This window comes from Balaenoptera borealis, assembly GCF_965194805.1.
Source record: "Balaenoptera borealis genome assembly, chromosome: 13".
In the NCBI taxonomy this organism is placed as follows: Eukaryota; Metazoa; Chordata; class Mammalia; order Artiodactyla; family Balaenopteridae; genus Balaenoptera; species Balaenoptera borealis.
In genome coordinates this window covers 62,866,368-62,882,216 of record NC_138870.1, presented here as the reverse complement: position 1 = coordinate 62,882,216, position 15,849 = coordinate 62,866,368, and the positions used below count along the sequence as shown (strand labels likewise).

Below are 15,849 nucleotides of genomic sequence, written 5' to 3'. Positions count from 1 at the left end.
CCAAGAGCCAAGGGAAGAGAATGTTTCAAGCAAGGATAGTCAATAACACACAAACTTCTTCAGACATAAAGAAAAGACTTAAAGTTGTTTCATACAAGTTTGTTGTGAATTTTTTATTTCTAATACTTTTATTTTTAACATTTTTCTTTCATTAAAAAACTTTTTCTGCAACATTAATAGGTTTCATAATTGGTGCAAATGTAAAAATTCCTACTTATAGGGAAATTGTCTAACATTATACCTTAATTTGAATGTTTGCTTATGAGACTAAGCAGGGGTATTATGACTGCTAGTGGCACTTAGTCGCTACAAAGACTTTGGGGGTTGTGTGGAGAAATAATTTGTGATTATTGCCAATTCCCCTGGGAGGCTGAGTTTGGATTTTGTCAGTTTTGAGCAATAAGTTCTAGAGTAACCATCTAGGAATGCCTCCTAAGGAGCAGGAGAGCTCACCATGAGCCAGGGGAGAGTGAGCAGAAAAGAACTAATAACACCTAATATGGTTTTACTGTAGAGCACTTTGTGCACTTTGTGCACATGCTGGAAGGAATGTATTGTGCTGCAACATCTTCTAAAGTGTCCAGCTCAGCATGGACACTATTATGAACACACACCGTAATGTACTGTCCTGTGTCATGCCCTAGTACATTTGTATAGCTGTTTTCTCTGATATGCTGTCCCTTCTCCACCTTTTATGTGTCAAAAATTAACTTAATTGCCTCCACTGGGAAGCTTTTTCTCTCATAGGCTGGATTAGGAATCTTTATTTTACCATAGTAGCCTGTGCATGATAAAATCAGACCCATTGGTTTCCAAAATAGATTATGAACTTTTCTAAGACAGGCATTATATTCTTCATCATTTTATTCTAGTCTACTTCCTGACACATATTATGCACCTTAGTAACCGTTGTTTAACTGAACTAACCTCCTAAAGTTGTGTTAAGAGAATATCACTGTTGTAGGCATCTTCTGAAATCCTTCCCAGTGACTCCTGCCTTCTCAGACCCATACCCTTGTGTGGACTGGACCAAGTGACTTGCCTCTACAAAATAGCATATGGCAAAATAAATAGGATGTCACTTCTGATATTAGTTGTAAAAGGACTTTGAATTCTATATTGCTCTTACTTTCTCTCTTGCCTTCTTGTTTGCAAGTTCTGATGAAATAAACTCTGAGCTGCCCTATGGAAAGGGCCACATGGAGAGGTATTAAGGGTGGTTTCTGGTCACCAGACAGTAAGGAACTGAGACCCGCAATCTGCTTGCCCATGAAGATATGAATCCTGTCAACAAAGTGAAAATAATCTTGGAAAGGTATCCATCCCCACTCAAACCTTAAGATGACTGCAGCACAGGCTGACATCTTCATTACAGCCTTGTGAAAAACCCAAAGCCAGAGGACCTATGGAGAATAAATTCTGTCGTTTTAAGCCATTACGTTTTGGAGTATCTGTTATTTAGAAACACATAAATTACACAATCATAAAGCCTAAGATAGACCCCCAAATTATTTATGTGAGTAGATAGGAGATATCAATCACCTTAACATGTTATAGGCAAGACCTGGAAAGTGAAACTTTCCAGAGAGGAGACACCACAGGCATCCAGATACAAAAGTAAACTATTGCAAAAGAGGGCCCATGATCCTGTAGAAACAAAATGTATCCTAGCATTTGCATTTTATGTCCTTGAAAATTGGTCAGAGGATGTGCCACAAGTGTAAAAATCAATAATTTCTTACCAGATATGATCAATATTTTGAATATTTTTTTCAATAATGTGTTAAGTGAGGTACAGAGTCTGAGATTTTCTTCTGAGGTTATATGATAAAAGAGTTGAAATTTAACATACCTCTGTATGATTGTCAACTAGGTCCTTTCCACTGATCTATGCCATCCAAGCCCACATCAATTACCAGTCCTCCAAGAGAGAAAAAAGTAATATATGCTTAGAGCCTGAATTTATCTATAAATGATTCAACTAGAATTCCCCGAAGCTAACATTAATATATGAGATTCTACTCATTCTAGAACTGAGCAAGGAAAAACACTGAACAATAAGACTTGATTGTAGAGATGGAGACAAGATTACATGCAGAGGAAATTGCTCTGTGAGTTATGATATAGCAGGAGAGCAACTTTGAGTTTCAGCTGATGGCTTTTTGTATCATACTTCCTTGGTACAGTGTAGAGAAATAAGAGGAAGAAAGCTCAAAATAGAACAAATAGACCCCTTAAAGATAGGGAACACAAAACTGGACATGGAAAATGGTGGTGACACATTGTTGAACACTCTCCATGAAAAACATACCAAAAACACAGCAAATATTCAATGGTCTACATTATATTTGCTGAAGCAAGACATATACTCAAAAGCATAAATGATGATACAAGGTTAATATTATGATAAAAATAACATTGGCATAAAACTTACTATATTTATACACCTATACAAGCTTTTTCCATTTTCACAAGAACCCTCTAAAGTAAGTCTTATTATTTCCATTTTACAGATGAGAAAACTAAAGCTTAGCGAGTCCTCATAAATTAAAAAATAATCTACACAAAACCCAATTAAACGACATAACTGAAAGAAGTATAGGATTTTAAGGCTGGAGTGATAAGATACAAATTTATTTGAGGACTTGGGGCATGGCCTGGAAAAGGAAATGCAGGATTTAAAGGAACAAAGATGTGTTTGGTTTAGAGAGAAATCACACCAGTGATTTCTCAGCAGCAAGAACATATATGGATCATTTAAGGAGCAATGGAGAGCCTGTGTCAAATGAGAAAATGTGTGTGGAATAGCAGATGTAGACATTGATTTTGTTCATTTTGAATTAATAGAAGAGATGAAAATTGGGTGATGAAAGGATTACACAAAATATTGCTTTCCTCATCGAATTCATCCCCTTTCACTTACTATTACTTATAATGCTTTGTATTCTATTTTGTACTTATCATTTTTTCAAAATTATTATCTGGATTTTTTCATCTCTTTTTTTCCAAAACAAACAATTTTTATTGAAGTACAGTTGATTTACAATGTTTTATTAGTTTCAGATATACAGCAAAGTGATTCAGTTATATATATTTATGTATGTATGTATGTATATATATATATATATTCTTTTTCAGATTATTTTCCATTATAGGTTATTACAAGATATTGAATATAGTTCCCTGTGCCATACAATAGGTCCTTGTTGTTTATCTATCTTATATACAGTAGTGTGTATCTGTTAATACCAAACTCCTAATTTATCCCACCCTCCACTTCCCCTTTGGTAACTGTAAGTTTGATTGCTATGTCTGTGAGTTTATTTCTGTTTTGTAAATAAGTTCATTTGTATCATTTTTTAAAATTCCACATATAAGTGATATCATATGATATTTGTCTTCCTCTGTCTAACTTACTTCACTTAGTATAATAATCTCTAGGTCCATCCATGTTGCTGCAAATGGCATTATTTCATTCTTCTTTATGGCCGAGTAATATTCTATATTCTATTGTATATATATATACCACATCTTCTTTATCCATTCATCTGTCAATGGACATTTAAGTTGCTTCCATGTCTTGGCTATTGTAAATAATGCTGCTATGGACATTGGGGTTCATGTTATCTTTTGCAATTAGAGTTTTTATCTTCTCCAGATGTATGCCCAGGAGTGAGATTGCTGGGTCATATGGTAGCTTTAATTTTAGTTTTTTAAGAAACCTCCATACTGTTCTCCATAGTGGCTGCACCAACTTACATTTCCACCAACTGTGTAGGAGAGTTCCCTTTTCTCCACACCTTCTCCAGCATTTATTATTTACAGACTTTTTGGTGAGGACCATTCTGACCAGTGTGAGGTGACAACTTATTGCAGTTTTGATTTGCATTTCTCTAATAATTAGTGATGTTGAGCATCTTTTCATGTGTCTGTTGGCCATCTGTATGTCTTCTTTGGAGAAATGTCTATTTAAGTCTTCTGCCTATTCTTTGATTTGGCTGTTCATCTTTCTTATTTTATCAGTACACTTTGCATCACTTGATCCTTCCTACCAAAATTATTTTGAGTTTTTAATACCATCACCTCCAAGTTCTAATTTCTTATAAGCCCATAAACCGTAATTCAATCTTTAAATGTTTTCATTACAGAGAAGCAGTTTAAAGATAAATGTAATACAGAGGCAAAAAATAAAGGAAAGTTAACGTTCATCTTTTTAAATTATTATTCTTTCTGTAAAATTCCCTACCTGCATTCATTTCATCAGTTTGTCCCTCCTAAATTATAGTTGGCAATGGATTCATTGTAAGATTAACTAAGCAAAGCCAAGGCCATTAATTTATGAGTAACATCTACTCATTCTTCATTTATACTGCTGAGTAAAAGGTCATGTTTTTATGCCAAATTAAATGCAACCGTAAAAAGCAGGAAGACATTTTTAGCAAAACATTCATAAAACTCTTTGACCTGTGTGGTCAGAGACAGTATAATACTAGGAGCAAAGCCACAAATAAACTAAATCTTAAATTATTAAAAATTTCACGACTCAGGATGATGAAGGAACTGGAAAAGAGTCAAAGTAATTCCTAATTTTTAATTGATATTTTTACCTTGTTACACCCAAACCTGGAGTAAGTAATATATTTGAATTTTTCTGCTGAGTTTATTTTCTATTGCTACCTTTGAATATATATTAAAGGAAAAGGAAAACAAAGGCTTTTTACAACTAAAAAAATTACATATCCACTCTTTTTATTTTTATTTTTCCTTCATAAATGTCAACTTAAAGAACATTCTTTTGTAATGAATGTGGTTTTCACTCTTGATAATAAATAAAATTTCTACTTGTTTTTTTAAAATAAGTTTATTTATTTATTTATTTATTTATTTATTTTTGGCTGCGTTGGGTCTTTGTTGCTGTGTGCGGGCTTTCTCTAGTTGTGGCAAGCGGGGGCTACTCTTCGTTGTGGTGCGCAGGCTTCTCATTGTGGTGGTTTCTCTTGTTGCAGAGCACAGGCTCTCTTCACGCAGGCTTCAGTAGTTGTGGCACATAGGCTCAGTAGTTGTGGCTTGTGGGCTCTAGAGTGCAGGCTCAGTAGTTGTGGCACATGTGCTTAGTTTCTCTGTGGCATGTGTTATCTTCCCGGACCAGGGATCAACCCCATGTCCCCTGCATTAGCAGGCGGATTCTTAACCACTGTGCCACCAGGGAAGCCCCTCTTCTTGTTTCTTGAAATAATACGCCTGTTTCTATTTATTTAATTTTAAAAAATCTTCTCATTTTAAAGGTCCTAAGTATTAAAAATGTGACAAAATATAGATGGTCGTTATTTTCAATAATCTGGTATAAAATGTAAAACTTTAATTTAAATACATCTGGTCTAATTGGTCCTCCACCCTCCAGAATTGTTTAAGTCTAATTTTGAGGTACTTCTGATACAAGAAAGAAAATGTGTTATAAGACGGCATTTAATATTTCAGACAGAAGACATTTCAGTAGAATATATAATGAAAAATTTAAATTGTTTCATTTAATGAAACTATTTGCCATGTGTCTGATTATTGCTAAGTAACAAACCACCTTATAGGAGTACCTTAAAATTTTATCGTTTATTTTGTTCACAAATCTGTGGGTTGACTGAGCTGTAAGCATTTCTCATTTGGGGTCTTTCTCATATGGTTGCCGCAGATGGCAGCTGGAGATGGGATCATTTCAAAGGTTTTTTTCACTCATATGTCTGACATGTACACTGGAAAGACACAAATAGCTAAGGTTCTTCAAGCCATTCTCTCTCTCTCTCTCTCTGTCTTTCTCTGTCTTCCCATGTAGCTGTACTTCCAACGTGGAGGCCTAAGACTCCCAGAGTGAATGTTCCAAAAGAAATTACTTGAACCTGCATGGCTTTTACAACCTGTCTTTGGAAGTCACACAGTATCTCTTCCTCTACATTCTATTCTTTGAGGCAGTCACAAAAACAAGCCCAAGTTCAGGAGGAGGAAAGACTAATTCCATCTTGTAAGGGAGGAAGAATCAAAGAATTGGAAAACCACCACATCATGTATGCAAAATATTATCTAATTTTTTCTTTTTCTTTGAATAGAAAGTTCATTTTTATTTAATAATGACTTTAATTTATGTGGTATTGAAAACCAGTAATTCACTATAGTTCATCAGTTATGATTATCACAGATAACTCAAAGAACTTTTTACTCTGCAGACCTGTATTTCCACAAAACAATAGAAAAAAAGGTTAAATTCAATTAAATTTAAACTTCAGGTAGCTGATGTAGTCAGTAAGTAAGAAAACTGATTTCCAATGTTTGTTCGACAAGTAATTTGTTCAGCATCCAGTTAATACTTACTGATCATGTGGGTCAAATACCAAAGAAAGACAAGAAAAGTAAAAGTATACCTAAAACAAGTGTCTTTTCTTTTCTAGAAAAACAATTAAATACTACATGAATTGTTAAATTTAAATTTTGTGGGTCAATTATCATCACTAAACTAAATAAACTATAAAAGTTTAATTTATAAACTTTTAAGAAACTATAGAAATAAATTAAGTAGATACATTTATTTATTAAATAAATTAATAAGGAAAAGACAAGTAGTCCTTTCAAAAACGTGTGAAAGACATGAAAAAGCCTCTTACAAGCGGAAACACGAAGGACCAATAAACAGATTTGCTGAATATTTAACTTTATTAATAAAGAATTTCAAAGAAAACAACAATTAAGTACCATTTTCCTATAAAATTGACAAGGATTAACCAAGATTTATATACACTATTGGCAAATGTATGGTAAATGATAAACAAAAATGATCACTGGTTGATTGAAATATAAATGGACACAGACTTCCTAGAGGGAAACTTGGTAAAATGTGTAACAATCCTCACGCAACTGAATTTCCAGAGATTTCACTTCTCGGAAATTTTCAAGGATAACATCAAGGAATACAATGGAATTTTCATATGAGGAATAAGCATATAATGAGCAATAGATATTAAAATGGTTAATGAAACATGAACTCAGATAAGCGGGGAGACCTAATCAAGACTGACTTCAAATAAGAAATTGGAATTGATTTTACAATGAAGAATGAATAAAATGTGGATAGGCTGAGGAGATAAGAGAAATCAAAATCAAAGTAGTAAATCTAACACAATCTCCATTCTTGCCCTTAGTTGACTCTTATAATTCCATTCCACAATGATCTTTCTCTTTTCTGAATTGATAGTACATTTATACTAAGTGTTAATTCCTTGAGCCTATAAATGTTTTTTCATTACTTTTTGTTTCTTTGTTTCTCCAATTAGATGGTTAGCTCTCTAAGGACAAAAACAACATCTTCTTTGATATTCTCCCTTGTGCAGTGTTGGGTGCATGACCGGTTTAAGATATATCACTTAAGAATTTGTTGATTGAGTAAACATCAAATGAGGTACAACAGATGAATTATTCAATTCTAAATACAGACAAAGCATCTGCACAAAGTATTTTTATTTCATTGACTGTAAAATTGGCTGTTTTCACCCTTATTTTTAATTTTGCTTTTAATATAGCGATCAAGGTAAATTGAACTACATTTCATAAAAAAAGTAGTTAAAAAAAGTAAACATTATTGCAATTTTATAGCCTAAAACTGTCTATTTCCTAATTTTCAGTATGGAAATGGATGACATGCTCTTAATATTCTAATATTGTTTCTATAAAATGCCTTAGAAATAAAAAATATTAAAATAATATTATTTTGTTTAAATAATATTTCTTTTTATAGTCACACTTACATGTAAGATACAGAGAGAAATCCTATTATTTGTATATCCATATTCATATGTATATTTAAAATGAAACTGTGTGATTCATTTCACTATTAATGCTTAGAAATAACTATATATCACATTTCCAGATGTGAGAAAATACAGAAAAACCTATTTTTCATTTTATAAAATGTCCAGAATAATTTATGAACATAGAAATCACAATTATAATGACGATTAAAAACCTATGGGATGCAGCAAAAGGAGTTCAAAGAGGGAAGTTTATAGCAATACAATCCTACCTCAAGAAACAAGAAACATCTCAAATAAACAACCTAACCTTACACCTAAAGCAATTAGAGAAAGAAGAATAAAAAAAACCTAAAGTTAGCAGAAGGAAAGAAATCATAAAGATCAGATCAGAAATAAATGAAAAGGAAATGAAGGAAACTATAGCAAAGATCAGTAAAACTAAAAGCTGGTTCTTTGAGAAGATAAACAAAATTGATAAACCATTAGCCAAACTCATCAAGAAAAAAGAGAGAAGACTCAAATCAACAGAATTAGAAATGAAAAAGAAGTAACAACTGACACTGCAGAAATACAAAGAAACGAGGGATTACTACAAGCAACTATATGCCAATAAAATGGACAACCTTGAAGAAATACACAATTTCTTAGAAAACGACAACCTTCTGAGACTGAATCAAGAAGAAACAGAAAATATAAACAGACCAATCACAAGCACTGAAATTGAAGCTGTGATTAAAAGTCTTCCAACAAACAAAAGCCCAGGACCAGATGGCTTCACAGGTGAATTCTATTAAACATTTAGAGAAGAGCTAACACCTATCCTTCCCAAACTCTTCCAAAATATAGCAGAGGGAGGAACGCTCCCAAACTCATTCTACAAGGCCACCTTCACCCTGATACCAAAACCAGACAAAGATGTCACAAAAAAAGAAAACTGCAGGCCAATATCTCTGATGAACATAGATGCAAAAATCCTCAACAAAATGCTAGCAAACAGAATCCAGCAGCACATTAAAAGGATCATACACCATGATCAAGTGGGGTTTATCCCAGGAATGCAAGGATTCTTCAATATATGCAAATCAATCAATGTGATACACCATATTAACAAACTGATGGAGAAAAACCATATGATAATCTCAATAGATGCAGAAAAAGCTTTCAACAAAATTCAACACCCATTTATAATAAAAACTCTCCAAAAGTAGGCATAGAGGGAACTTACCTCAACATAATAAAGGCCATATATGACAAACCCACAGCCAACATCGTTCTCAATGGTGAAAAACTGAAACCATTTCCTCTAAGATCAGGAACAAGACTAGGTTGCCCACTCTCACCACTATTATTCAACATGTTTTAGCTCCCAAAGTTTTAGCTACAGCAATCAGAGAAGAAAAATAAATAAAAGGAATCCAAACAGGAAAAGAAGAAGTAAAGCTGTCACTGTTTGCAGATGACATGATACTATACATAGAGAATCCTAAAGATGCTACCAGAAAACTACTAGAGCTGATCAATGAATTTGGCAGAGTAGCAAGATACAAAATTAATGCACAGAAATCTCTTGCATTCCTATACACTAACGACGAAAAATCTGAAAGAGAAATTAAGGAAACACTCCCATTTATCACTGCAACAAAAAGAATAAAATACCTAGGAATAAACCTACCTAAGGAGAGAAAAACTTGTATGCAGAAAACTATAAGACACTGATAAAAGAAATTAAAGGTGATACAAACAGATGGAGAGATATACCATGCTCTTGGATTGGAAGAATCAATATTGTGAAAATGACTCTACTACCCAAAGCAATCTACAGATTCAATGCAATCCCTATCAAACTACCACTGGCATTTTTCACAGAACTAGAACAAAAAATTTCACAGTTTGTATGGAAACACAAAAGACCCCGAATAACCAAAGCAATCTTGAGAAAGAAAAATGGAGCTGGAGGAATCAGGCTCCCTGACTTCAGACTATATTACAAAGCTGCAGTAATCAAGACAATATGGTACTGGCACAGAAACAGAAATATAGATCAATGGAACAGCATAGAAAGCCCAGAGATAAACCCATGCACATATGGAGACCTTATCTTTGATAAAGGAGCCAAGAGTATACAGTGGAGAAAAGACAGCCTCTTCAATAAGTGGTGCTGGGAAAACTGGTCAGCTACATGTAAAAGATTGAAATTTGAACACTCCCTAACACCATACACAAAAATAAACTCAAAATAGATTAAAGACCTAAATGTAAGGCCAGACACTATCAAACTCTTAGAGGAAAACATAGGCAGAACACCCTATGACATAAATCACAGCAAGATCCTTTTTGACCCAGCTCCTAGAGAAATGGAAATAAAAACAAAAATAAACAAATGGGACCTAATGAAACTTAAAAGCTTTTGCACAGCAAAGGAAACCATAAACAAGATGAAAAGACAGCCCTCTGAATGGGAGAAAATATTTGCAAACGAAGCAACTGACAATGGATTAATCTCCAAAATATACAAGCAGCTCATGCAGCTCAATATCAAAAAAACAAAGCACCCAATCCAAAAACGGGCATAAGACCTAAATCGACATTTCTCTAAGAAGATGTACAGATTGCCAACAAACACATGAAAAGATGCTCAGCATCACTAATCATTAGAGAAATGCAAATCAAAACTACAATGAGGTATCACCTCACAGCGTTTTGAATGGCCGTCATCAAAAAATCTACAAACAACAAATGCTGGAGAGGGTGTGGAGAAAAAGGAACCCTCTTGCACTGTTGGTGGGAATGTAAATTGATACAGCCACTATGGAGAACAGTATGGAGGTTCCTTAAAAAACTCAAAATAGAACTACCATATGACCCAGCACTCCCACTACTGGGCATATACCCTGAGAAAACCATAATTCAAAAAGAGTCATGTACCACAATGTTCATTGCAGCACTACTTACCATAGCCAGGACATGGAAGCAACCTAAGTGTCCATCAACAGATGAATGGATAAAGAAGATGTGGCACATATATACAATGGAATATTACTCAGCCCAAAAAGAAACAAAATTGAGTTATTTGTAGTGAGGTGGATGGACCTAGAGTCTGTCATACAGAGTGAAGTAAGTCAGAAAGAGAAAAACAAATGCCATATGCTAACACATATATATGGAATCTAAAATAAAAAATGCTTCTGATGATCCTAGGGGCAGGAAAGGAATAAAGACACAGACGTAGAGAATGGACTTGAGGACACAGGGAGAGGGAAAGGGTAAGCTGGGACGAAATGAGAGAGTAACATTGACTTATATACACTGCCAAATGTAAAATACATAGCTAGTGGGAAGCAGCCGCATAGCACAGGGAGATCAGCTCAGTATTTTGTGACCACTTAGAGGGGTGGGATAGGGAAGGTGGGAGGGAGACGCAAGAGGTAGTGGATATGGGGATATAGGTATACATATAGCTGATTCACTTTGTTATACAGCAGAAACTAACACAACATTGTAAAGCAATTACACTCCAATAAAGCTGTTAAAAAAAAAAAGAAATCACAATTATAACAACCAGTTGATTAAAGTGGGTGAAACAGTTATCCATGTTGTTTATTTCCTTTCATATATGTAAAAGTAGTTGCACTTTACTTTTACAGGGTATATAAGCTTATGATACAAAAGAAGATGCTCTCTGCAAGAAGGCAAGAATACTTGCTTTATAACGAAGGAGGTTTACATTTTATGGAGAACAGTAGAGGAAAAAGTGTATATCAATAAACAATATCAAATAAAGCAGAAAAATGAACAGAATTACACACATATTTAATGCACCGTCAAAAGAGCTACATATCTACATATTTCTCTTATTTAATAATTTGCCTCTCATATCACATTAGGAAACAGAATGCCTTTTGTGCATTCAACTCTAAATTTCAGGAAGGACTTTTTCCCATCACTTTGTCTAGGGAAAGATGATGAGCTCAATTGAAAGTCGGTAATAATATGAAATTGTATTTCTGAATGGGAAATAAGCATATGACACACATTTGCATCTGGTTTCTTTTGTTATAAAATATGAAAACATTAAAATGAGATATAAGATAAATTAGAAACTGGTTTGAAGGAACTAATCCTTCCAGTTTCACTGTGTTGCCCAATAATTAAGCATATCCAATAGTTGTCAGAAACATGTAAAGTAAAATAATTCAAAATATTAAATTTCATCTCATGGGAACTCTCTCTTCAAATTGAAGGGATTATCAGGCTTTCTTCTTGTACACTAACAGAAAAATAGTTTTCTCTACTGAACTCAATCTGTGAACTAAATGAGCACAAAGCAACTAAGGAAGGCTTGAATGCTTGAATCATGGAAATCATCAATTTTTAAAGCTATCCATTCTAACAAGTATGAAGTAATATCTCATTTTGGTTTTGAATTTCTCTATTGATTAGTGATGTTAAGTGTCTTTTTATATACCATTTGGCCATTTGTATGTCTTCTTTGGAGAAATATCTGTTCAAGTCCTTACCCATTTTTTAATTGAGTTTAAAAAAATTATTGAGTTGTAGGAATTTCTTATATATTTTGCACATTAACTCTTTATCAGATATAGAGTTTGCAAGTATTTTCTCCCATTCAATAGATTACCTTTTCACTTTGTTGATTGTTTCATCACTATCATTTATTCCACACCCAACCTTTATTTCTCTCTATTAGAGAGTGACTCTGCCTCCCATAAAATCAAGAAAATAGGCATTGTCAGGAAAGAATTCATTCAATCATTTTCTTTTCCAACTCCAGATTCATTTGAATAATAATAATAATAGCCATTTTCTGAAAATTTGTCTTGTGCCATGCACTCTACTAATTTTGAATTTCTCAACCCATGCTTCAGTTTCCTCATTTGTAAAATGGAAATACAATAGAACCTTGCTCATGGGTTTTTTGTGAGTTAAGTAATTTAAAAGCATAAATATTAGTGCATGGCATGTAATAAATATTGAATATGTTTAGCTGTTTATTACAAGCATCATTATTATCATCAGTCTCCATGCATTTGCTCTAACCATAAAATTGGGCATCATACTTAATGCTTCCCTTCCTCTCTACGTGCATTCAACTTATTACTGTTTTCTCTTGACTCTAGCTACTAAATTTATCTTGTTATCCCCCCTGTGACTTTCCAAGTTTACAATCATCTCTCAGATACTTGTATAATTTAGAATATTATAATTGCCTCTTAATAAGTCTCCCTACCTGCAGACCTTTCACTTTCTAATCCAGTCTTCATAAGGCATGAGAAGGATCTTATGAAAAAAAATCAAACACTAATTTGATCAAGTTACTTTCCTATTTAAACTTATTAATGAATCTTCATGGGAATAGATATAAGATTCAAACCCCTGAACTTGATTTAAATCCTTGATGCTCAACGTGGGCCAGCAAATGGACCAGCAGTGTTAGCATTACTTGTAAGCTTATTAGATATTAGGGCCCCACTCCAGAACTACTGACTCAGAATCTAGGTTTTAACAAGATCCCAGATGATTTCTGTGCACATCAATTTTTAAGTACTGACTTACATAGTCTTTTAATCTAGCTTCGGCCTACCATTTCAACTTCATCTTTTCCAATTCTATGCTTTGACACACTGTGATGCAGCCCTAATGATTTTTTAAATTTTTGTATTTAATATGTATTTAACCAACTCTGTCTTCTTCTAGGCCTCTGCATATACTGTTTGGTTTGTCTGGAGCACTATACTTACCTTCATAACAATGCATCTTTTCCAGAGTCAAATTCTTTTATTCAAGTCTCTTTTTCTCTTGCTAGTCTTTCAAGAGTGCTGTTCTGACCGCTATCATATGTTATATACCCCACCCTTTTGCTTCCATAACACATTGTACTTCTCCCATCCTAGCTCTAAACATAATCTCATTGTAATTCTTTTGTCCCAATTACAGTAAGATTATAAAATAAATCAGTGCAAATATCCTTACTATTTTTCCCCCCATGTTATTTTCAATGCCTAGCAGAGTGACAATACATGACAGATGATCAATAAATGTTTGTTGAACAAATGACAAATGACAAGAATATTGAGACTTAAAGTGTTTGGGTAATTTATCCTATTACATAGTTTACAACTAGGAAATATTAAAGTCTAACCACATTCTCAACACATAATTTTCCTCCCTCATGTCTCTAGATGTTTCCTTCTTGAAATGGTAAACCCTTTAGCTTTTTCTTGATTTTAAGCCTATCAAATTTCTCTGGACATGTGTTTAACCAATTATTTGGTCTCTCTTATACTTTTAATGTTTCCAAATCCAGCTGATCCTTCTCCTCATGCTACAAATACACATATATTTCTCCCATTTAAAAATAAAACAATAAGAACAACAATAATTTTTTTCTTGGATAAAGGTTTCTCAAAGATGTTCAGTGTATAATTGTGGCCAGATGATGTCAAAATTTGGTCTAGAAAACAAAAAAGGAAGTTCTATCATAATATACATTACAGAGCATTACAAAATATATATAGCTCTTATGGAGAGTCATAATTATTATTTTTTAAATATCTAGTAGAAGATCTGAGGCCACGGTTGGAAGCAGAAAGAAACCTTTCTAGTATCCTGGAAAAAGATGATTGTGACATTGTTTAGAGTTATCACAATGGAACTAGAAAAGTGATCAAGTTGTAGACATTTTTGATAACAGAGCTGAGAGGGCTTTCTGATCAGAGGTAGTTATAAGCTGAGTCGGGCTTCTTTTGACTACTGTGAACAAAGATAAAGATGTGGTTAATTCTGATAATTTTCTATGAAAATTGTTGTAATATTGTATGTTAGTTTAGGAAATACTGGAAAAGAAGTGTGAGACATTAACATCATAAAATATTTGTTTAAATAATTGATTTCTACATGAAGCTTTCAAAAAGGTATATGGAATAATATATTTTATTATTGTTTACATTATAATTGTAAGATATATTGAAAGTCACAGGTATCCAAGTAGCTATTCAATGATCAAACAAAAAAATATAAGCATAAGTATATAACATTTATAGCAAGGAATAGCTGAATCAGGGATTATAACACAAAAGATATAATCTTAGAAAAAATTTTTAATGTCTCAATATAGTGATTTGCTTCTAGATCGTTGCCTGAAAAATATTACTCATACATTTAGTTTTTTTCAGGCATTTGGAGAAATTGTAGGTGGAAACAATAGATTCTCCAGCTTTCCGAGTGATGGGGAAAAAAAGAATACAAACAAAAGTAAAACAGAGAAAGCATGTTTGACATATACTCCTACACAAATCTCTTAGGCATATTTGCCATATTTGCTTACTTGATATTCAAATGTATATGCTAGAATGAAACAACTATGTCATTCATTTATTCTTTCATTTATTCAATGAACTTATATCTGGCAGTTACTCTGTGTTGGCAAATATGGCAGCACTGATATTACAGAGGTTAAGATAGGAAGGGAGAGCACCATTTAAGCAGATTAAGGAAATACAACACTGAATATTCTAATAGTGTTGATGAACATAGCAGTGAAAACACAGAAGAGATTGTGTTTGATCTTGCCTGAAGATGCTGGAGAGATTTTACAAAAGAGAGAGTTGTAAGGTGCCTCTTGAAGAAGAAGGAGAGGTTTTGCAGCTCTAAACAGAGAGAAGAACGTGTGTAAAATAAGGATTAGTTATTTAATTTATTTTTTGTCACCCTGGGATACTTCTAATTTCACTGTATGTAGGTTTTTTCTTCGGAATTCATTAATTATTTGCTCTGGACATGTGGAAAGATCTTTATTAATAAAATTGATTTTATTTATGAAAAAAGGCCATTGTTGCTTTGGGCATGAAAAAAGTCCAGATAAACTATGGCTCAGGGACCAAGATTCCATAGGACAGGAAAGGCAAACGTAAGAGTACTTTTGATATGATGAGACAGAAGTCTGTGTTTTAATCTGTAGGTCATTAGGAGTCAAGAAATTTATTTAAATAAACTATACTTGTGATTTTGAAATAATTCTGTCATCTGTGTGTTCTGGAAT

General features: G+C 33.4%; 1 long non-coding RNA gene across 1 annotated transcript in view; it reads left to right on the top strand.

Annotated features, from left to right (window-relative positions):
* The window catches only part of LOC309609807, a 76,088-nt gene extending 60,454 nt beyond the window's left edge, over window positions 1-15,634 (top strand). The window contains exon 3 of the long non-coding RNA XR_014233592.1: window positions 5,828-15,634. This is a non-coding gene — a long non-coding RNA (uncharacterized lncRNA). The remainder of the gene's footprint in view (window positions 1-5,827) is intronic.
* The last annotated feature ends 215 nt before the right edge of the window (window positions 15,635-15,849 follow it).